Source organism: Sinohyriopsis cumingii, chromosome 18 (assembly GCF_028554795.1).
Source record: "Sinohyriopsis cumingii isolate HCF-2022 chromosome 18, ASM2855479v2, whole genome shotgun sequence".
NCBI lineage: Eukaryota > Metazoa > Mollusca > Bivalvia > Unionida > Unionidae > Sinohyriopsis > Sinohyriopsis cumingii.
The window spans coordinates 77,579,428-77,601,894 of NC_142978.1; the positions used below are offsets into that span (position 1 = coordinate 77,579,428).

The 22,467-nt window shown below is 34.3% G+C and overlaps 2 non-coding genes across 2 annotated transcripts; both read left to right on the forward strand.

Moving 5' to 3' along the window:
* Positions 1-13,295: 13,295 nt before the first annotated feature.
* On the forward strand, positions 13,296-13,411 carry LOC149777070 (U5 spliceosomal RNA). Its single transcript, XR_016416344.1, has one exon. It is a non-coding gene; the product is annotated as a U5 spliceosomal RNA (small nuclear RNA).
* Positions 13,412-19,537: 6,126 nt separating this feature from the next.
* Positions 19,538-19,654, forward strand: LOC149777071 (U5 spliceosomal RNA). The gene has a single exon (XR_016416392.1). It is a non-coding gene; the product is annotated as a U5 spliceosomal RNA (small nuclear RNA).
* The last annotated feature ends 2,813 nt before the right edge of the window (positions 19,655-22,467 follow it).

Here is a 22,467-nt window from a genome sequence, read left to right on the forward strand (position 1 = left end):
TATCTGCTTGTATGGCCTTCAGTAATTTTTTACAAACATAGTTATAGGGTATTTAGTGAGAGGACAGAGATGAAAACTTTATACTAGAACCTAGTCAAGTTCTCTACTAAATCATTTTAAACTGTCCCAGAATGAAATACAGTTCAAAGGGATAAAATATACTTTCCCCATGTATATTACCCTTGGATGTAAGAAAACAGCAAAATAATATAAGCTGAACACAAAATGCATTCCATTGTATTGTTCAGTTTGGTTACGATATTGATTGGTGTAGTGCAGCATTGTGGCCTATATGATGTTATGGGAATGCTGATGATCCATCTTGCTTTATGCATTATTAATTACTAATAATATTTGTTAACTGACACTCTAAAGATTGCATAAGAAATATTCAAACAGATTATTTGAATTTAACTTTGTACAACTGATTTTGCGATAGCTACATATCCCACATGAACAAATATTCATATATTTTAGAATGTTTGGGATCAAACGTTCACATTCAGTACATCATATAGGCTGACATTGTACATATAGTGAATCTGTAAGGCCCATTTCTGGCTGTGTGCGCTGAAAATATCCCAAAATGTTATTTTCATCATGAGTAGGCCTATGTATGATAACATATTTCAATTTAGTACTATGACAGTGTGCAGTATTGTAGCATCAGCTGATATCTGATTCCATTGAATCATTGAGTTTAATAATTGGTAACCAACACTCTTAATGATAAATGTTGAAACAGATCATTTGAATTTTGTTTGCACATTTGATCTTAACAAGTACATTGTATATGTCCCACATATGTAAATGTCCATCCTGGTTTTCACGTTTTGGGGATCAGAATTTCACATTTAGTTGACGATATAGGATTTATTGGTATCTATAGTTGATCTGTGTGGCCACATTTTGCTGTATTCATCTGCAATATCCAAAATTGTTATTTCCCTCATGAATAAGATCGCTTATAGTCATATATTTTAATTTATTACATTGTCGCTTGACCTTCCTGTATACTGGTATGTACTAATGTTTGCACCAATGATCAAACCTCACCGCCCCAACATTGCCTTAAACTGTATGATACATAGTCTACCTGATTTGCTATTTAACCTGTAAATGGCTAAATATGCTTCTAGAAACCCCATATATTTTTAGGATGAATTTATCACTTTAATACATGGTCATCGCTTCACCTTTTTGAGTGTCAGTCTGTCATGTTTAATATTTTTCCCATACTTGCAACCTTAATGTTATTTTGAAATCACCATATCGAACACATTTTAAATTCATTTACCTACATCTTACTGTTTTCTAGAATCAAGTGAGACATGTTATATCTTTTCAGGTCTAACATTGTATCTGGAACAAAATGTTAGAGTTGGATCAGTTTGGAAGCTCTCCAGTAGTCCGGTGGTGATAGCAAGGTTTCATAAGGACATGTGAAGTGTACTGTCATAAGTGACCATGATTAGTTCATATCACCACACTGATATATAGCACCACAAAGACATGGCTTAGGTCTTCATGAGAGAGAATAACACCATTTTTCAGTAAGGTAGAGCCTCCCTAGAAACTGTATTTTCCTATCCCATTGTCACCTTTTGTAGTTATTGACATTGAAATGGAATGCATTTTTGCTATACAACATGGTAGTGGTCCCATCCGAACTTTAAATCTGAGTGCGCTATTACTTATACAAACAACTGCCTACGTACCTGACACAATATGTGGAACATAGCACCTGTCACTGTTTCTTTAGTGTCTACACCTATATGCATCTGGACAGGCATATTGCGGTTTGCTGCCAAAATCACTATGAGCTGTGTTGCTTCACTAACCCTGGGAAAAATGATATCACTTGTACAGACTTAAGCTACCATTTGTTTTAAATACCATGTATTAGTCAACTTTGCTGTCTAAAATTTGTCAAACTGAATTTTAAAACTTGTAGGAAAATTTATATTTTCAATAAAATGTAGTTTTTAAAATTTAAATGTTTATTTAAATTTCCTTTATCAATAATTTCAAATTGTAAACATATTCTCAGAGAGGCCTTGTACATTCAGGTTTTCATTGCATTGAAAAATTCTTATAATTAAGGAAGATATAGCAAATTAAGTTTTGGTTTCTCAAGAGCACTTGGACCAAAACTTGCACCCTGTGGAACACCAGCACTACACACTTTCTGAAAGGTGTCACGTGTCTTGTTTGTAATAAAATTCAAAAAGACTTCATGTATAAAATTGAAATAGGTGTGGCATGCAAATATAAAAGTTTGACTAAAATTGGCCATAACAAATTGGGCCTGTCAGGAATCAGGTCACAATTAGTACATCCAGTTCAGTACCAATAGATGTAGTTCAAGTCTATTTTTAGAATATTTCTTCCTCTCATTTTGGTGGTGACAGAAGAGTTATATTTATGCATTTTTTAGGGATTTAAGAAGTATTGAGAAACAAATGTAGAGAACATAGAGTAAAATTAATTGTGTTCTATGTCCTTATGGATCTGACCTTGTTCGATTTATTGACAAATGGAGTTTATCAGGAATATTATGTTCCCTGAATATTACTGGACCAGAAGTATGTTAGTTATCACGTCACTTTCTCGCATCATACCTTCTATTTTGTCCTCTTTATCTCACATGTATATGGTATGCATGTGTGTTTGGAAGTAAGTAACATTATCTTATGTTTATGAATTTAGCATTTGATGTGATCTTATTCAAATACATGTATGTAGATGCACGTTTGCTTTTTAGACCAACAAGTAGATCTCCGCCTTTTCTTCTTTTTTCTCCCCTGACATTACCGGTAGTGTCAGAAAAAAACAAAAGAAGTGATGATCTACTTGCTGGTCTAGTTTGCGTGGAATATGTATGCAAATGTATGTACAAGTATTATATTTGCATATGGTCATCCAAAGTGTATCAATTTAGCGTTCATATATATACCAATCATGTGCTGCAAAATGGCATTAAACCCAGTAAAACCAATCTGAATAATCAATCCGCTAATAAAAAGAGGCGTGATCTAACGATTGTGGACTATATGTATCAAAGTTTTGGAAATTAAGATCTGTTAAGTGTATATTTGAAACTCGTCTGCAGTAAAAACGCCCTGTGTATATACATGCACGAGTGTGTGTGTGTGTGTGTGTGTGTGTGTGTGTGTGTGTGTGTGTGTGTGTGTGTGTGTTTTGACTGAAAATCAAAGAACCGAAGGTACTGTAATATTAATTGCATTTGAAAGATGCAAGTTGTTTTTTTCTTGTTATTGTTGGAAAATGGCGTCAAACTCACAACATCACGCTGAATATGAGTAAACAGTGTGTGTGTGTGTGTGTGTGTGTGTCTAATATCAACGAACCTAAAGCACCATAAGCTTACGTCCATGTGCAAGTGGCAACATGGTTGGGGTTTTTTGTTTGTTTGTTGTGATCTGTTCATTCTTTTTTTCTCTACCTATGAGCATGTGCCATGGTATATTTCATCTTCGAACTAATTCTAAGAAATTAATAAATTCTTTGGGAAAGGCTTATTACATCGGCTTTACAATTTCATTAATGATCAAAGCTGCTCAGATTTGCTCCTTGAGGCATCTAACGAAACCAAATTAAAGCAAAACAGACGAAATAACATTAAGGAAATTTTTTTGACTATGGCTGCCTAAAAATAATTCAAAAAGAACAATCTTAAAACCATTCACATGTCACAGAGTACCAGCAAGTTTTAATATGCAACTTTGGAGGCCTCGTATTTCTAGCTACTTTTATGTATTTGTGATTGAAAATCTCTAACGAAATCTGAGTTGTTACTTACATAAACTTTGTATTACTATTATTTTTGATGGATAGTAACACCGGCTGCATTCATTTAAACTCAAAACATACAAATCTATGAAAACGGCATGACACGTTTCCGACAGAAAATAATTTTCAATGCTGGCGATGTATCACAGCAGGTGACATATCTTAAAAGAAATGAAGAATTTACACGTAAGTATTAAGGTTTTAAATGCTAATTTTAAACTACATGGAATTAAACGGGAACCCGGATGGCCGAGTGTTCTAAAGCGCTCGACTTTACCAATCACTGCCATCTCATCTCGATCCACGTGGTTCGGGTCTCGGGGTCGGTCTATGTGTGTATATGAGAAAGGTTGCCATTAGCCTCTCGTGAGTCGGTGGCTCTTCCCGAGGTTTTCTCCAGTTTCTTATGCCACTATTTATACTGGCCGCCATGTATAGCCTATCACGTGCTGAAAAATGGCGTTATTCCCACAACAACAACATGGGAATATGTTATGCGCCTTTTTCGCGAGTTGGATCTAACAGAGAAGCAGTTTTAGCAGTAGGAAGAGAAACTCATTGATGCTCATTTTACAAAGAGTTTTCAATTTAATTTTCCTGAAATCTATACCTCAAAAGCCGAAATCTAAGCTGCGTACCACTACCGAAACGAGAGAGGAAACAATGCTCTAAATATAGACTGGGACTACTTTTGTGGGTACTGATCCGGAAGTAATAATTGCGACTCAATTTCATTAACGGCAGCCTAAACATGTCTGAATCTTTACTTAACCATGTGTGGACCACCTATTGGAATTGTACCAAACGCAATAAAGACAGTTAATGGTCTAAGCTTGGTATAACATACCCTAGTTTGCTAGTACATATGCCAGGTTTAAGGTCTACATTGCTCTCCTCGGAGAAGACAGATGATATCCCAAACATCTGAAACATCCACACGTTGCATTAATCTAAAATGGAATTTTTTTTCTTCAAGTAAATTTTGATTTCCTATATGAATAAAACACCTGTTATTTTTTTCCAAATTAGTAATCTGTTCCTGATGTATAAATAGGTAGTTATAATCCATCTCGATAACTCGAACATCTAACGAATGTGGATTACATCCCTTTTACTGTCAAATTAACTCCCCCTGCCTTTTCCACGACAAGAAATATAGAAATATTAATTAGTATCCTTTCTACCAGTATAAAGAAAATAAATGGGTTTCACTGAAATTCAAAATAGCCAATAGCAAAATGACACTGTATATTGAAAACTATGACCCTTTTGGATCTTTGTAGACATAACCATTCCACTATCGTCTTTACAAAAGCATTTGGAAAGTTCAAACTATTTCTCTTCAAAATAAAGCGTGAAAGTATAATGATTACTCTGGTTTCTCTTCACATCGTATTAATCTTTCGCCTTTTACTAAAAATCTTATATGATGAGATAATTCAATACATAAATAATATCGTGCAAATTAGAAACGATAAAATATGGACTACCAAGCCATCCGAATAACATCCAACATGTACAAAGAACTAACACATACACACACGCATACATTAAAACAGTAGGCAGAAGGGGCAGCGGGCATAACTCTATTAAAGAGTTTATCCCAACGGAAACCCAAAACCCCATTCTACGATCACAAACTAACCATAATCAGGACTGTCTACCATTATATGTAAAATTCACCACCAAAACCATTCAACCAATTACGAAATTAAACAACACAGAAACAGTACACAGAGGAGGCGGTAGGCAAAAACCCTATTAAGGAGTTTATCCCAATGGAAACCCATCATCTCCAGCTGTGACTGTCTTATTTTGTGCAGATCCAATCCCTCCACCTATACATGTACGGTAAACCTGGCCATACTACAAAAACAACTATTTCATCCCGACTAGCGAATATAGCTATAGGCATATAACAGAAACAGATGTGAGGGCTAGAGAATTAACTCTCTTCAAGAGTTTATCCCAAGGGAATCTTAGTCAACACATCTGTAACTGATACCCCCTCCCCCCAAACACAAAATAAACAAAGACCCACCAGAATATGCAACGCTCGCTAAACAGATATGGCCTGCTGGATAAAGTCGAGGAAAGAGACTGTCTAAATAGAGTCCATGAAGGTCCTGTCTGTACAAAATCCCACCGAAAACAACAATACAATAACCTAACCAGCCCACACACATCATTTCTATCTATAGGAACCCAACAATAAGCAGATAAGTATGCACAACAACAAAGTAAACTGCGTACATGCATACACAAACACACAAATCCACACAAAATAAAAATAAAACATAAATAAAAAGTCAAATTTTTAAAAAAAAATACATCTATTTTCATTTTTATATATAAGAAAATCAAACAAAAAAGGAAGAAATTATAACTAAATATGTTTAACCTCCTAAACAATACATCATATAATGAACCTGAATCCAAACTATCCCAGTAAAATCCTTTCTAGCTGATGTTCACACGAATCTTGGAACAATGACTACCAATGATTAATTACACCCCAGCCGGGATATCAATCAAACAATTCTCCAAGTACAGATAGACCTACACCACAGGGACTAAAACCAAGACTACCGTGCCACTACTGAAAACTAGATAGTTAACCCAAAACTCTTAAGATATGATCTAGATATTGCCAGTCTATACACAAAATCAAATGCAGTTACAACACAACACACACAAACAGCACCACACCGGACTTTAATGACTATGGCAAGTCACTCAAAAATAATAACGATAACGAAATGGGGATGGGAACGGAAACTTTTACCCTGAACTTTCGTAAAGGGAAAACGAGTACGATCCTAAGTTTCATGCATGTCGGGTTCAAGGCAAGAAAACAATCACGAGCACTAGTGTTTGCAAGTATTGACCTGAGAATGGAAACCGACCTGCCTACCGAGTTGGAACGCAGTACAACTCAGAACCCGCATGCAGGGACAACTCGAGATATATGGCGAAACGAAACAAAGATCAACCCTGACGAAAAAAAGAGATAAATAAATTAATTAAAAAAAAAAAAAAAAAAAAAAAAAAAAATACAAATAAAATAAAAAAAAATAATAAAATTAAAACTTTTATATAAAACGAAATGAATACAAAAAAAGCAATATCACATGGAATCTACATATGGGAGGACGGGGGATACAAAAATCACAAACCATGACTTTTAGAAACGAAAAACAGGGTGACACCTCCAACTCTTTACCAGCATCTGCTGGAACGGAGTCATGGGGTGCCAACATAAGTTACTAAAGATTACCGTGGAGAGGAACATTTAATGAGTCTATAGACCATTCTTTGAAGCCTCACTTTGGTGAGGTACCAATTCAATTAAAGTAAACCTCTAGTTCAAATTTAGCATTTTGTTCTCTTTTCTTCTAACCAGATCCAAATGGAAGATAGTAACCGATGATTATATAATCAGGTCTCAGTACTTCCAGTTCGGTACTCACAAAGGTAGTTCTAGTCTATTGTTAGAACATTTATTCCTCTCTCATTGTCATGGTGATAGAAGAGTTATATTTATGCGATTTTGATAGGGATTTAAAGGTCATTGTTTATTCTTGAGAATATGAGCTCAGGTGTGGTTTTCCATGTGTATTTCGGCGATAGTGCATAGTCAGTAATAAGGCCATGGTGATGATCCGGAAGTGAAATATGTGTTCTGTTTACATACTGCTCTGTTGACAGTCCAGCCTCTCAAAAAAACCTTTGGCAAGAACTTCACCGTGAAGGTATTTTTAGATTAACATATGATTTGTACTGATTGTCACACAGTGGAAATGTCAGTCTCGAGAACCAAATGTAGAGAACATATAACAAAATTAATTGTGCTATGTCCTGTCAGTGCAGTATTTGAGTAAAGATTAAACTGGTATTAAATCTTTATTATTAATGAACGACACATGAAATTTCAATATGTTATGTATATTGACTTTGAAAAACAGTAGAATGAAATTAGAAATAAAAAGTTAAGTTTTATTTTGAAAAATTTAAATGAAATTTAAAAAGAAGTATAAAAAATTAAAACATTTACTCCAAAATATATAATATTTGTTGAAATGATATTAAATGATATCAGCATGTAAATATTCCTACACCAGATATAAGTTCCAATGTTGGATATTTGTCAAATTTTGTCAGAGAAATATCTTTGTAAGTCAAAATGAGACCATCATTTAAAATACACGAAGACAAAATTCCAATTTGTATTGGTCATTCAAAGTATTTATTAGGGGTCCAAGCAGTTAATTTATGAGTTTATCATGGGGTCAATTCCTGAGTAACACATATCTGCTTGTATGGCCTTCAGTAATTTTTTACAAACATAGTTATAGGGTATTTAGTGAGAGGACAGAGATGAAAACTTTATACTAGAACCTAGTCAAGTTCTCTACTAAATCATTTTAAACTGTCCCAGAATGAAATACAGTTCAAAGGGATAAAATATACTTTCCCCATGTATATTACCCTTGGATGTAAGAAAACAGCAAAATAATATAAGCTGAACACAAAATGCATTCCATTGTATTGTTCAGTTTGGTTACGATATTGATTGGTGTAGTGCAGCATTGTGGCCTATATGATGTTATGGGAATGCTGATGATCCATCTTGCTTTATGCATTATTAATTACTAATAATATTTGTTAACTGACACTCTAAAGATTGCATAAGAAATATTCAAACAGATTATTTGAATTTAACTTTGTACAACTGATTTTGCGATAGCTACATATCCCACATGAACAAATATTCATATATTTTAGAATGTTTGGGATCAAACGTTCACATTCAGTACATCATATAGGCTGACATTGTACATATAGTGAATCTGTAAGGCCCATTTCTGGCTGTGTGCGCTGAAAATATCCCAAAATGTTATTTTCATCATGAGTAGGCCTATGTATGATAACATATTTCAATTTAGTACTATGACAGTGTGCAGTATTGTAGCATCAGCTGATATCTGATTCCATTGAATCATTGAGTTTAATAATTGGTAACCAACACTCTTAATGATAAATGTTGAAACAGATCATTTGAATTTTGTTTGCACATTTGATCTTAACAAGTACATTGTATATGTCCCACATATGTAAATGTCCATCCTGGTTTTCACGTTTTGGGGATCAGAATTTCACATTTAGTTGACGATATAGGATTTATTGGTATCTATAGTTGATCTGTGTGGCCACATTTTGCTGTATTCATCTGCAATATCCAAAATTGTTATTTCCCTCATGAATAAGATCGCTTATAGTCATATATTTTAATTTATTACATTGTCGCTTGACCTTCCTGTATACTGGTATGTACTAATGTTTGCACCAATGATCAAACCTCACCGCCCCAACATTGCCTTAAACTGTATGATACATAGTCTACCTGATTTGCTATTTAACCTGTAAATGGCTAAATATGCTTCTAGAAACCCCATATATTTTTAGGATGAATTTATCACTTTAATACATGGTCATCGCTTCACCTTTTTGAGTGTCAGTCTGTCATGTTTAATATTTTTCCCATACTTGCAACCTTAATGTTATTTTGAAATCACCATATCGAACACATTTTAAATTCATTTACCTACATCTTACTGTTTTCTAGAATCAAGTGAGACATGTTATATCTTTTCAGGTCTAACATTGTATCTGGAACAAAATGTTAGAGTTGGATCAGTTTGGAAGCTCTCCAGTAGTCCGGTGGTGATAGCAAGGTTTCATAAGGACATGTGAAGTGTACTGTCATAAGTGACCATGATTAGTTCATATCACCACACTGATATATAGCACCACAAAGACATGGCTTAGGTCTTCATGAGAGAGAATAACACCATTTTTCAGTAAGGTAGAGCCTCCCTAGAAACTGTATTTTCCTATCCCATTGTCACCTTTTGTAGTTATTGACATTGAAATGGAATGCATTTTTGCTATACAACATGGTAGTGGTCCCATCCGAACTTTAAATCTGAGTGCGCTATTACTTATACAAACAACTGCCTACGTACCTGACACAATATGTGGAACATAGCACCTGTCACTGTTTCTTTAGTGTCTACACCTATATGCATCTGGACAGGCATATTGCGGTTTGCTGCCAAAATCACTATGAGCTGTGTTGCTTCACTAACCCTGGGAAAAATGATATCACTTGTACAGACTTAAGCTACCATTTGTTTTAAATACCATGTATTAGTCAACTTTGCTGTCTAAAATTTGTCAAACTGAATTTTAAAACTTGTAGGAAAATTTATATTTTCAATAAAATGTAGTTTTTAAAATTTAAATGTTTATTTAAATTTCCTTTATCAATAATTTCAAATTGTAAACATATTCTCAGAGAGGCCTTGTACATTCAGGTTTTCATTGCATTGAAAAATTCTTATAATTAAGGAAGATATAGCAAATTAAGTTTTGGTTTCTCAAGAGCACTTGGACCAAAACTTGCACCCTGTGGAACACCAGCACTACACACTTTCTGAAAGGTGTCACGTGTCTTGTTTGTAATAAAATTCAAAAAGACTTCATGTATAAAATTGAAATAGGTGTGGCATGCAAATATAAAAGTTTGACTAAAATTGGCCATAACAAATTGGGCCTGTCAGGAATCAGGTCACAATTAGTACATCCAGTTCAGTACCAATAGATGTAGTTCAAGTCTATTTTTAGAATATTTCTTCCTCTCATTTTGGTGGTGACAGAAGAGTTATATTTATGCATTTTTTAGGGATTTAAGAAGTATTGAGAAAGAAATGTAGAGAACATAGAGTAAAATTAATTGTGTTCTATGTCCTTATGGATCTGACCTTGTTCGATTTATTGACAAATGGAGTTTATCAGGAATATTATGTTCCCTGAATATTACTGGACCAGAAGTATGTTAGTTATCACGTCACTTTCTCGCATCATACCTTCTATTTTGTCCTCTTTATCTCACATGTATATGGTATGCATGTGTGTTTGGAAGTAAGTAACATTATCTTATGTTTATGAATTTAGCATTTGATGTGATCTTATTCAAATACATGTATGTAGATGCACGTTTGCTTTTTAGACCAACAAGTAGATCTCCGCCTTTTCTTCTTTTTTCTCCCCTGACATTACCGGTAGTGTCAGAAAAAAACAAAAGAAGTGATGATCTACTTGCTGGTCTAGTTTGCGTGGAATATGTATGCAAATGTATGTACAAGTATTATATTTGCATATGGTCATCCAAAGTGTATCAATTTAGCGTTCATATATATACCAATCATGTGCTGCAAAATGGCATTAAACCCAGTAAAACCAATCTGAATAATCAATCCGCTAATAAAAAGAGGCGTGATCTAACGATTGTGGACTATATGTATCAAAGTTTTGGAAATTAAGATCTGTTAAGTGTATATTTGAAACTCGTCTGCAGTAAAAACGCCCTGTGTATATACATGCACGAGTGTGTGTGTGTGTGTGTGTGTGTGTGTGTGTGTGTGTGTGTGTGTGTGTTTTGACTGAAAATCAAAGAACCGAAGGTACTGTAATATTAATTGCATTTGAAAGATGCAAGTTGTTTTTTTCTTGTTATTGTTGGAAAATGGCGTCAAACTCACAACATCACGCTGAATATGAGTAAACAGTGTGTGTGTGTGTGTGTGTGTGTGTCTAATATCAACGAACCTAAAGCACCATAAGCTTACGTCCATGTGCAAGTGGCAACATGGTTGGGGTTTTTTGTTTGTTTGTTGTGATCTGTTCATTATTTTTTTCTCTACCTATGAGCATGTGCCATGGTATATTTCATCTTCGAACTAATTCTAAGAAATTAATAAATTCTTTGGGAAAGGCTTATTACATCGGCTTTACAATTTCATTAATGATCAAAGCTGCTCAGATTTGCTCCTTGAGGCATCTAACGAAACCAAATTAAAGCAAAACAGACGAAATAACATTAAGGAAATTTTTTTGACTATGGCTGCCTAAAAATAATTCAAAAAGAACAATCTTAAAACCATTCACATGTCACAGAGTACCAGCAAGTTTTAATATGCAACTTTGGAGGCCTCGTATTTCTAGCTACTTTTATGTATTTGTGATTGAAAATCTCTAACGAAATCTGAGTTGTTACTTACATAAACTTTGTATTACTATTATTTTTGATGGATAGTAACACCGGCTGCATTCATTTAAACTCAAAACATACAAATCTATGAAAACGGCATGACACGTTTCCGACAGAAAATAATTTTCAATGCTGGCGATGTATCACAGCAGGTGACATATCTTAAAAGAAATGAAGAATTTACACGTAAGTATTAAGGTTTTAAATGCTAATTTTAAACTACATGGAATTAAACGGGAACCCGGATGGCCGAGTGTTCTAAAGCGCTCGACTTTACCAATCACTGCCATCTCATCTCGATCCACGTGGTTCGGGTCTCGGGGTCGGTCTATGTGTGTATATGAGAAAGGTTGCCATTAGCCTCTCGTGAGTCGGTGGCTCTTCCCGAGGTTTTCTCCAGTTTCTTATGCCACTATTTATACTGGCCGCCATGTATAGCCTATCACGTGCTGAAAAATGGCGTTATTCCCACAACAACAACATGGGAATATGTTATGCGCCTTTTTCGCGAGTTGGATCTAACAGAGAAGCAGTTTTAGCAGTAGGAAGAGAAACTCATTGATGCTCATTTTACAAAGAGTTTTCAATTTAATTTTCCTGAAATCTATACCTCAAAAGCCGAAATCTAAGCTGCGTACCACTACCGAAACGAGAGAGGAAACAATGCTCTAAATATAGACTGGGACTACTTTTGTGGGTACTGATCCGGAAGTAATAATTGCGACTCAATTTCATTAACGGCAGCCTAAACATGTCTGAATCTTTACTTAACCATGTGTGGACCACCTATTGGAATTGTACCAAACGCAATAAAGACAGTTAATGGTCTAAGCTTGGTATAACATACCCTAGTTTGCTAGTACATATGCCAGGTTTAAGGTCTACATTGCTCTCCTCGGAGAAGACAGATGATATCCCAAACATCTGAAACATCCACACGTTGCATTAATCTAAAATGGAATTTTTTTTCTTCAAGTAAATTTTGATTTCCTATATGAATAAAACACCTGTTATTTTTTTCCAAATTAGTAATCTTTTCCTGATGTATAAATAGGTAGTTATAATCCATCTCGATAACTCGAACATCTAACGAATGTGGATTACATCCCTTTTACTGTCAAATTAACTCCCCCTGCCTTTTCCACGACAAGAAATATAGAAATATTAATTAGTATCCTTTCTACCAGTATAAAGAAAATAAATGGGTTTCACTGAAATTCAAAATAGCCAATAGCAAAATGACACTGTATATTGAAAACTATGACCCTTTTGGATCTTTGTAGACATAACCATTCCACTATCGTCTTTACAAAAGCATTTGGAAAGTTCAAACTATTTCTCTTCAAAATAAAGCGTGAAAGTATAATGATTACTCTGGTTTCTCTTCACATCGTATTAATCTTTCGCCTTTTACTAAAGATTACCGTGGAGAGGAACATTTAATGAGTCTATAGACCATTCTTTGAAGCCTCACTTTGGTGAGGTACCAATTCAATTAAAGTAAACCTCTAGTTCAAATTTAGCATTTTGTTCTCTTTTCTTCTAACCAGATCCAAATGGAAGATAGTAACCGATGATTATATAATCAGGTCTCAGTACTTCCAGTTCGGTACTCACAAAGGTAGTTCTAGTCTATTGTTAGAACATTTATTCCTCTCTCATTGTCATGGTGATAGAAGAGTTATATTTATGCGATTTTGATAGGGATTTAAAGGTCATTGTTTATTCTTGAGAATATGAGCTCAGGTGTGGTTTTCCATGTGTATTTCGGCGATAGTGCATAGTCAGTAATAAGGCCATGGTGATGATCCGGAAGTGAAATATGTGTTCTGTTTACATACTGCTCTGTTGACAGTCCAGCCTCTCAAAAAAACCTTTGGCAAGAACTTCACCGTGAAGGTATTTTTAGATTAACATATGATTTGTACTGATTGTCACACAGTGGAAATGTCAGTCTCGAGAACCAAATGTAGAGAACATATAACAAAATTAATTGTGCTATGTCCTGTCAGTGCAGTATTTGAGTAAAGATTAAACTGGTATTAAATCTTTATTATTAATGAACGACACATGAAATTTCAATATGTTATGTATATTGACTTTGAAAAACAGTAGAATGAAATTAGAAATAAAAAGTTAAGTTTTATTTTGAAAAATTTAAATGAAATTTAAAAAGAAGTATAAAAAATTAAAACATTTACTCCAAAATATATAATATTTGTTGAAATGATATTAAATGATATCAGCATGTAAATATTCCTACACCATATATAAGTTCCAATGTTGGATATTTGTCAAATTTTGTCAGAGAAAATATCTTTGTAAGTCAAAATGAGACCATCATTTAAAATACACGAAGACAAAATTCCAATTTGTATTGGTCATTCAAAGTAATTATTAGGGGTCCAAGCAGTTAATTTATGTGTTTATCATGGGGTCACTTCCTGAGTAACACATATCTGCTTGTATGGCCTTCAGTAATTTTTTACAAACATAGTTATAGGGTATTTAGTGAGAGGACAGAGATGAAAACTTTATACTAGAACCTAGTCAAGTTCTCTACTAAATCATTTTAAACTGTCCCAGAATGAAATACAGTTCAAAGGGATAAAATATACTTTCCCCATGTATATTACCCTTGGATGTAAGAAAACAGCAAAATAATATAAGCTGAACACAAAATGCATTCCATTGTATTGTTCAGTTTGGTTACGATATTGATTGGTGTAGTGCAGCATTGTGGCCTATATGATGTTATGGGAATGCTGATGATCCATCTTGCTTTATGCATTATTAATTACTAATAATATTTGTTAACTGACACTCTAAAGATTGCATAAGAAATATTCAAACAGATTATTTGAATTTAACTTTGTACAACTGATTTTGCGATAGCTACATATCCCACATGAACAAATATTCATATATTTTAGAATGTTTGGGATCAAACGTTCACATTCAGTACATCATATAGGCTGACATTGTACATATAGTGAATCTGTAAGGCCCATTTCTGGCTGTGTGCGCTGAAAATATCCCAAAATGTTATTTTCATCATGAGTAGGCCTATGTATGATAACATATTTCAATTTAGTACTATGACAGTGTGCAGTATTGTAGCATCAGCTGATATCTGATTCCATTGAATCATTGAGTTTAATAATTGGTAACCAACACTCTTAATGATAAATGTTGAAACAGATCATTTGAATTTTGTTTGCACATTTGATCTTAACAAGTACATTGTATATGTCCCACATATGTAAATGTCCATCCTGGTTTTCACGTTTTGGGGATCAGAATTTCACATTTAGTTGACGATATAGGATTTATTGGTATCTATAGTTGATCTGTGTGGCCACATTTTGCTGTATTCATCTGCAATATCCAAAATTGTTATTTCCCTCATGAATAAGATCGCTTATAGTCATATATTTTAATTTATTACATTGTCGATTGACCTTCCTGTATACTGGTATGTACTAATGTTTGCACCAATGATCAAACCTCACCGCCCCAACATTGCCTTAAACTGTATGATACATAGTCTACCTGATTTGCTATTTAACCTGTAAATGGCTAAATATGCTTCTAGAAACCCCATATATTTTTAGGATGAATTTATCACTTTAATACATGGTCATCGCTTCACCTTTTTGAGTGTCAGTCTGTCATGTTTAATATTTTTCCCATGCTTGCAACCTTAATGTTATTTTGAAATCACCATATCGAACACATTTTAAATTCATTTACCTACATCTTACTGTTTTCTAGAATCAAGTGAGACATGTTATATCTTTTCAGGTCTAACATTGTATCTGGAACAAAATGTTAGAGTTGGATCAGTTTGGAAGCTCTCCAGTAGTCCGGTGGTGATAGCAAGGTTTCATAAGGACATGTGAAGTGTACTGTCATAAGTGACCATGATTAGTTCATATCACCACACTGATATATAGCACCACAAAGACATGGCTTAGGTCTTCATGAGAGAGAATAACACCATTTTTCAGTAAGGTAGAGCCTCCCTAGAAACTGTATTTTCCTATCCCATTGTCACCTTTTGTAGTTATTGACATTGAAATGGAATGCATTTTTGCTATACAACATGGTAGTGGTCCCATCCGAACTTTAAATCTGAGTGCGCTATTACTTATACAAACAACTGCCTACGTACCTGACACAATATGTGGAACATAGCACCTGTCACTGTTTCTTTAGTGTCTACACCTATATGCATCTGGACAGGCATATTGCGGTTTGCTGCCAAAATCACTATGAGCTGTGTTGCTTCACTAACCCTGGGAAAAATGATATCACTTGTACAGACTTAAGCTACCATTTGTTTTAAATACCATGTATTAGTCAACTTTGCTGTCTAAAATTTGTCAAACTGAATTTTAAAACTTGTAGGAAAATTTATATTTTCAATAAAATGTAGTTTTTAAAATTTAAATGTTTATTTAAATTTCCTTTATCAATAATTTCAAATTGTAAACATATTCTCAGAGAGGCCTTGTACATTCAGGTTTTCATTGCATTGAAAAATTCTTATAATTAAGGAAGATATAGCAAATTAAGTTTTGGTTTCTCAAGAGCACTTGGACTAAAACTTGCACCCTGTGGAACACCAGCACTACACACTTTCTGAAAGGTGTCACGTGTCTTGTTTGTAATAAAATTCAAAAAGACTTCATGTATAAAATTGAAATAGGTGTGGCATGCAAATATAAAAGTTTGACTAAAATTGGCCATAACAAATTGGGCCTGTCAGGAATCAGGTCACAATTAGTACATCCAGTTCAGTACCAATAGATGTAGTTCAAGTCTATTTTTAGAATATTTTTTCCTCTCATTTTGGTGGTGACAGAAGAGTTATATTTATGCATTTTTTAGGGATTTAAGAAGTATTGAGAAAGAAATGTAGAGAACATAGAGTAAAATTAATTGTGTTCTATGTCCTTATGGATCTGACCTTGTTCGATTTATTGACAAATGGAGTTTATCAGGAATATTATGTTCCCTGAATATTACTGGACCAGAAGTATGTTAGTTATCACGTCACTTTCTCGCATCATACCTTCTATTTTGTCCTCTTTATCTCACATGTATATGGTATGCATGTGTGTTTGGAAGTAAGTAACATTATCTTATGTTTATGAATTTAGCATTTGATGTGATCTTATTCAAATACATGTATGTAGATGCACGTTTGCTTTTTAGACCAACAAGTAGATCTCCGCCTTTTCTTCTTTTTTCTCCCCTGACATTACCGGTAGTGTCAGAAAAAAACAAAAGAAGCGATGATCTACTTGCTGGTCTAGTTTGCGTGGAATATGTATGCAAATGTATGTACAAGTATTATATTTGCATATGGTCATCCAAAGTGTATCAATTTAGCGTTCATATATATACCAATCATGTGCTGCAAAATGGCATTAAACCCAGTAAAACCAATCTGAATAATCAATCCGCTAATAAAAAGAGGCGTGATCTAACGATTGTGGACTAGATGTATCAAAGTTTTGGAAATTAAGATCTGTTAAGTGTATATTTGAAACTCGTCTGCAGTAAAAACGCCCTGTGTATATACATGCACGAGTGTGTGTGTGTGTGTGTGTGTGTGTGTGTTTTGACTGAAAATCAAAGAACCGAAGGTACTGTAATATTAATTGCATTTGAAAGATGCAAGTTGTTTTTTTCTTGTTATTGTTGGAAAATAGCGTCAAACTCACAACATCACGCTGAATATGAGTAAACAGTGTGTGTGTGTGTGTGTGTGTGTGTGTCTAATATCAACGAACCTAAAGCACCATAAGCTTACGTCCATGTGCAAGTGGCAACATGGTTGGGGTTTTTTGTTTGTTTGTTGTGATCTGTTCATTCTTTTTTTCTCTACCTATGAGCATGTGCCATGGTATATTTCATCTTCGAACTAATTCTAAGAAATTAAGAAATTCTTTGGGAAAGGCTTATTACATCGGCTTTACAATTTCATTAATGATCAAAGCTGCTCAGATTTGCTCCTTGAGGCATCTAACGAAACCAAATTAAAGCAAAACAGACGAAATAACATTAAGGAAATTTTTTTGACTATGGCTGCCTAAAAATAATTCAAAAAGAACAATCTTAAAACCATTCACATGTCACAGAGTACCAGCAAGTTTTAATATGCAACTTTGGAGGCCTCGTATTTCTAGCTACTTTTATGTATTTGTGATTGAAAATCTCTAACGAAATCTGAGTTGTTACTTACATAAACTTTGTATTACTATTATTTTTGATGGATAGTAACACCGGCTGCATTCATTTAAACTCAAAACATACAAATCTATGAAAACGGCATGACACGTTTCCGACAGAAAATAATTTTCAATGCTGGCGATGTATCACAGCAGGTGACATATCTTAAAAGAAATGAAGAATTTACACGTAAGTATTAAGGTTTTAAATGCTAATTTTAAACTACATGGAATTAAACGGGAACCCGGATGGCCGAGTGTTCTAAAGCGCTCGACTTTACCAATCACTGCCATCTCATCTCGATCCACGTGGTTCGGGTCTCGGGGTCGGTCTATGTGTGTATATGAGAAAGGTTGCCATTAGCCTCTCGTGAGTCGGTGGCTCTTCCCGAGGTTTTCTCCAGTTTCTTATGCCACTATTTATACTGGCCGCCATGTATAGCCTATCACGTGCTGAAAAATGGCGTTATTCCCACAACAACAACATGGGAATATGTTATGCGCCTTTTTCGCGAGTTGGATCTAACAGAGAAGCAGTTTTAGCAGTAGGAAGAGAAACTCATTGATGCTCATTTTACAAAGAGTTTTCAATTTAATTTTCCTGAAATCTATACCTCAAAAGCCGAAATCTAAGCTGCGTTACTACCGAAACGAGAGAGGAAACAATGCTCTAAATATAGACTGGGACTACTTTTGTGGGTACTGATCCGGAAGTAATAATTGCGACTCAATTCATTAACGGCAGCCTAAACATGTCTGAATCTTTACTTAACCATGTGTGGACCACCTATTGGAATTGTACCAAACGCAATAAAGACAGTTAATGGTCTAAGCTTGGTATAACATACCCTAGTTTGCTAGTACATATGCCAGGTTTAAGGTCTACATTGCTCTCCTCGGAGAAGACAGATGATATCCCAAACATCTGAAACATCCACACGTTGCATTAATCTAAAATGGAATTTTTTTTTCTTCAAGTAAATTTTGATTTCCTATATGAATAAAACACCTGTTATTTTTTTTCCAAATTAGTAATCTTTTCCTGATGTATAAATAGGTAGTTATAATCCATCTCGATAACTCGAACATCTAACGAATGTGGATTACATCCCTTTTACTGTCAAATTAACTCCCCCTGCCTTTTCCACGACAAGAAATATAGAAATATTAATTAGTATCCTTTCTACCAGTATAAAGAAAATAAATGGGTTTCACTGAAATTCAAAATAGCCAATAGCAAAATGACACTGTATATTGAAAACTATGACCCTTTTGGATCTTTGTAGACATAACCATTCCACTATCGTCTTTACAAAAGCATTTGGAAAGTTCAAACTATTTCTCTTCAAAATAAAGCGTGAAAGTATAATGATTACTCTGGTTTCTCTTCACATCGTATTAATCTTTCGCCTTTTTACTAAAGATTACCGTGGAGAGGAACATTTAATGAGTCTATAGACCATTCTTTGAAGCCTCACTTTGGTGAGGTACCAATTCAATTAAAGTAAACCTCTAGTTCAAATTTAGCATTTTGTTCTCTTTTCTTCTAACCAGATCCAAATGGAAGATAGTAACCGATGATTATATAATCAGGTCTCAGTACTTCCAGTTCGGTACTCACAAAGGTAGTTCTAGTCTATTGTTAGAACATTTATTCCTCTCTCATTGTCATGGTGATAGAAGAGTTATATTTATGCGATTTTGATAGGGATTTAAAGGTCATTGTTTATTCTTGAGAATATGAGCTCAGGTGTGGTTTTCCATGTGTATTTCGGCGATAGTGCATAGTCAGTAATAAGGCCATGGTGATGATCCGGAAGTGAAATATGTGTTCTGTTTACATACTGCTCTGTTGACAGTCCAGCCTCTCAAAAAAACCTTTGGCAAGAACTTCACCGTGAAGGTATTTTTAGATTAACATATGATTTGTACTGATTGTCACACAGTGGAAATGTCAGTCTCGAGAACCAAATGTAGAGAACATATAACAAAATTAATTGTGCTATGTCCTGTCAGTGCAGTATTTGAGTAAAGATTAAACTGGTATTAAATCTTTATTATTAATGAACGACACATGAAATTTCAATATGTTATGTATATTGACTTTGAAAAACAGTAGAATGAAATTAGAAATAAAAAGTTAAGTTTTATTTTGAAAAATTTAAATGAAATTTAAAAAGAAGTATAAAAAATTAAAACATTTACTCCAAAATATATAATATTTGTTGAAATGATATTAAATGATATCAGCATGTAAATATTCCTACACCATATATAAGTTCCAATGTTGGATATTTGTCAAATTTTGTCAGAGAAAATATCTTTGTAAGTCAAAATGAGACCATCATTTAAAATACACGAAGACAAAATTCCAATTTGTATTGGTCATTCAAAGTAATTATTAGGGGTCCAAGCAGTTAATTTATGTGTTTATCATGGGGTCACTTCCTGAGTAACACATATCTGCTTGTATGGCCTTCAGTAATTTTTTACAAACATAGTTATAGGGTATTTAGTGAGAGGACAGAGATGAAAACTTTATACTAGAACCTAGTCAAGTTCTCTACTAAATCATTTTAAACTGTCCCAGAATGAAATACAGTTCAAAGGGATAAAATATACTTTCCCCATGTATATTACCCTTGGATGTAAGAAAACAGCAAAATAATATAAGCTGAACACAAAATGCATTCCATTGTATTGTTCAGTTTGGTTACGATATTGATTGGTGTAGTGCAGCATTGTGGCCTATATGATGTTATGGGAATGCTGATGATCCATCTTGCTTTATGCATTATTAATTACTAATAATATTTGTTAACTGACACTCTAAAGATTGCATAAGAAATATTCAAACAGATTATTTGAATTTAACTTTGTACAACTGATTTTGCGATAGCTACATATCCCACATGAACAAATATTCATATATTTTAGAATGTTTGGGATCAAACGTTCACATTCAGTACATCATATAGGCTGACATTGTACATATAGTGAATCTGTAAGGCCCATTTCTGGCTGTGTGCGCTGAAAATATCCCAAAATGTTATTTTCATCATGAGTAGGCCTATGTATGATAACATATTTCAATTTAGTACTATGACAGTGTGCAGTATTGTAGCATCAGCTGATATCTGATTCCATTGAATCATTGAGTTTAATAATTGGTAACCAACACTCTTAATGATAAATGTTGAAACAGATCATTTGAATTTTGTTTGCACATTTGATCTTAACAAGTACATTGTATATGTCCCACATATGTAAATGTCCATCCTGGTTTTCACGTTTTGGGGATCAGAATTTCACATTTAGTTGACGATATAGGATTTATTGGTATCTATAGTTGATCTGTGTGGCCACATTTTGCTGTATTCATCTGCAATATCCAAAATTGTTATTTCCCTCATGAATAAGATCGCTTATAGTCATATATTTTAATTTATTACATTGTCGCTTGACCTTCCTGTATACTGGTATGTACTAATGTTTGCACCAATGATCAAACCTCACCGCCCCAACATTGCCTTAAACTGTATGATACATAGTCTACCTGATTTGCTATTTAACCTGTAAATGGCTAAATATGCTTCTAGAAACCCCATATATTTTTAGGATGAATTTATCACTTTAATACATGGTCATCGCTTCACCTTTTTGAGTGTCAGTCTGTCATGTTTAATATTTTTCCCATGCTTGCAACCTTAATGTTATTTTGAAATCACCATATCGAACACATTTTAAATTCATTTACCTACATCTTACTGTTTTCTAGAATCAAGTGAGACATGTTATATCTTTTCAGGTCTAACATTGTATCTGGAACAAAATGTTAGAGTTGGATCAGTTTGGAAGCTCTCCAGTAGTCCGGTGGTGATAGCAAGGTTTCATAAGGACATGTGAAGTGTACTGTCATAAGTGACCATGATTAGTTCATATCACCACACTGATATATAGCACCACAAAGACATGGCTTAGGTCTTCATGAGAGAGAATAACACCATTTTTCAGTAAGGTAGAGCCTCCCTAGAAACTGTATTTTCCTATCCCATTGTCACCTTTTGTAGTTATTGACATTGAAATGGAATGCATTTTTGCTATACAACATGGTAGTGGTCCCATCCGAACTTTAAATCTGAGTGCGCTATTACTTATACAAACAACTGCCTACGTACCTGACACAATATGTGGAACATAGCACCTGTCACTGTTTCTTTAGTGTCTACACCTATATGCATCTGGACAGGCATATTGCGGTTTGCTGCCAAAATCACTATGAGCTGTGTTGCTTCACTAACC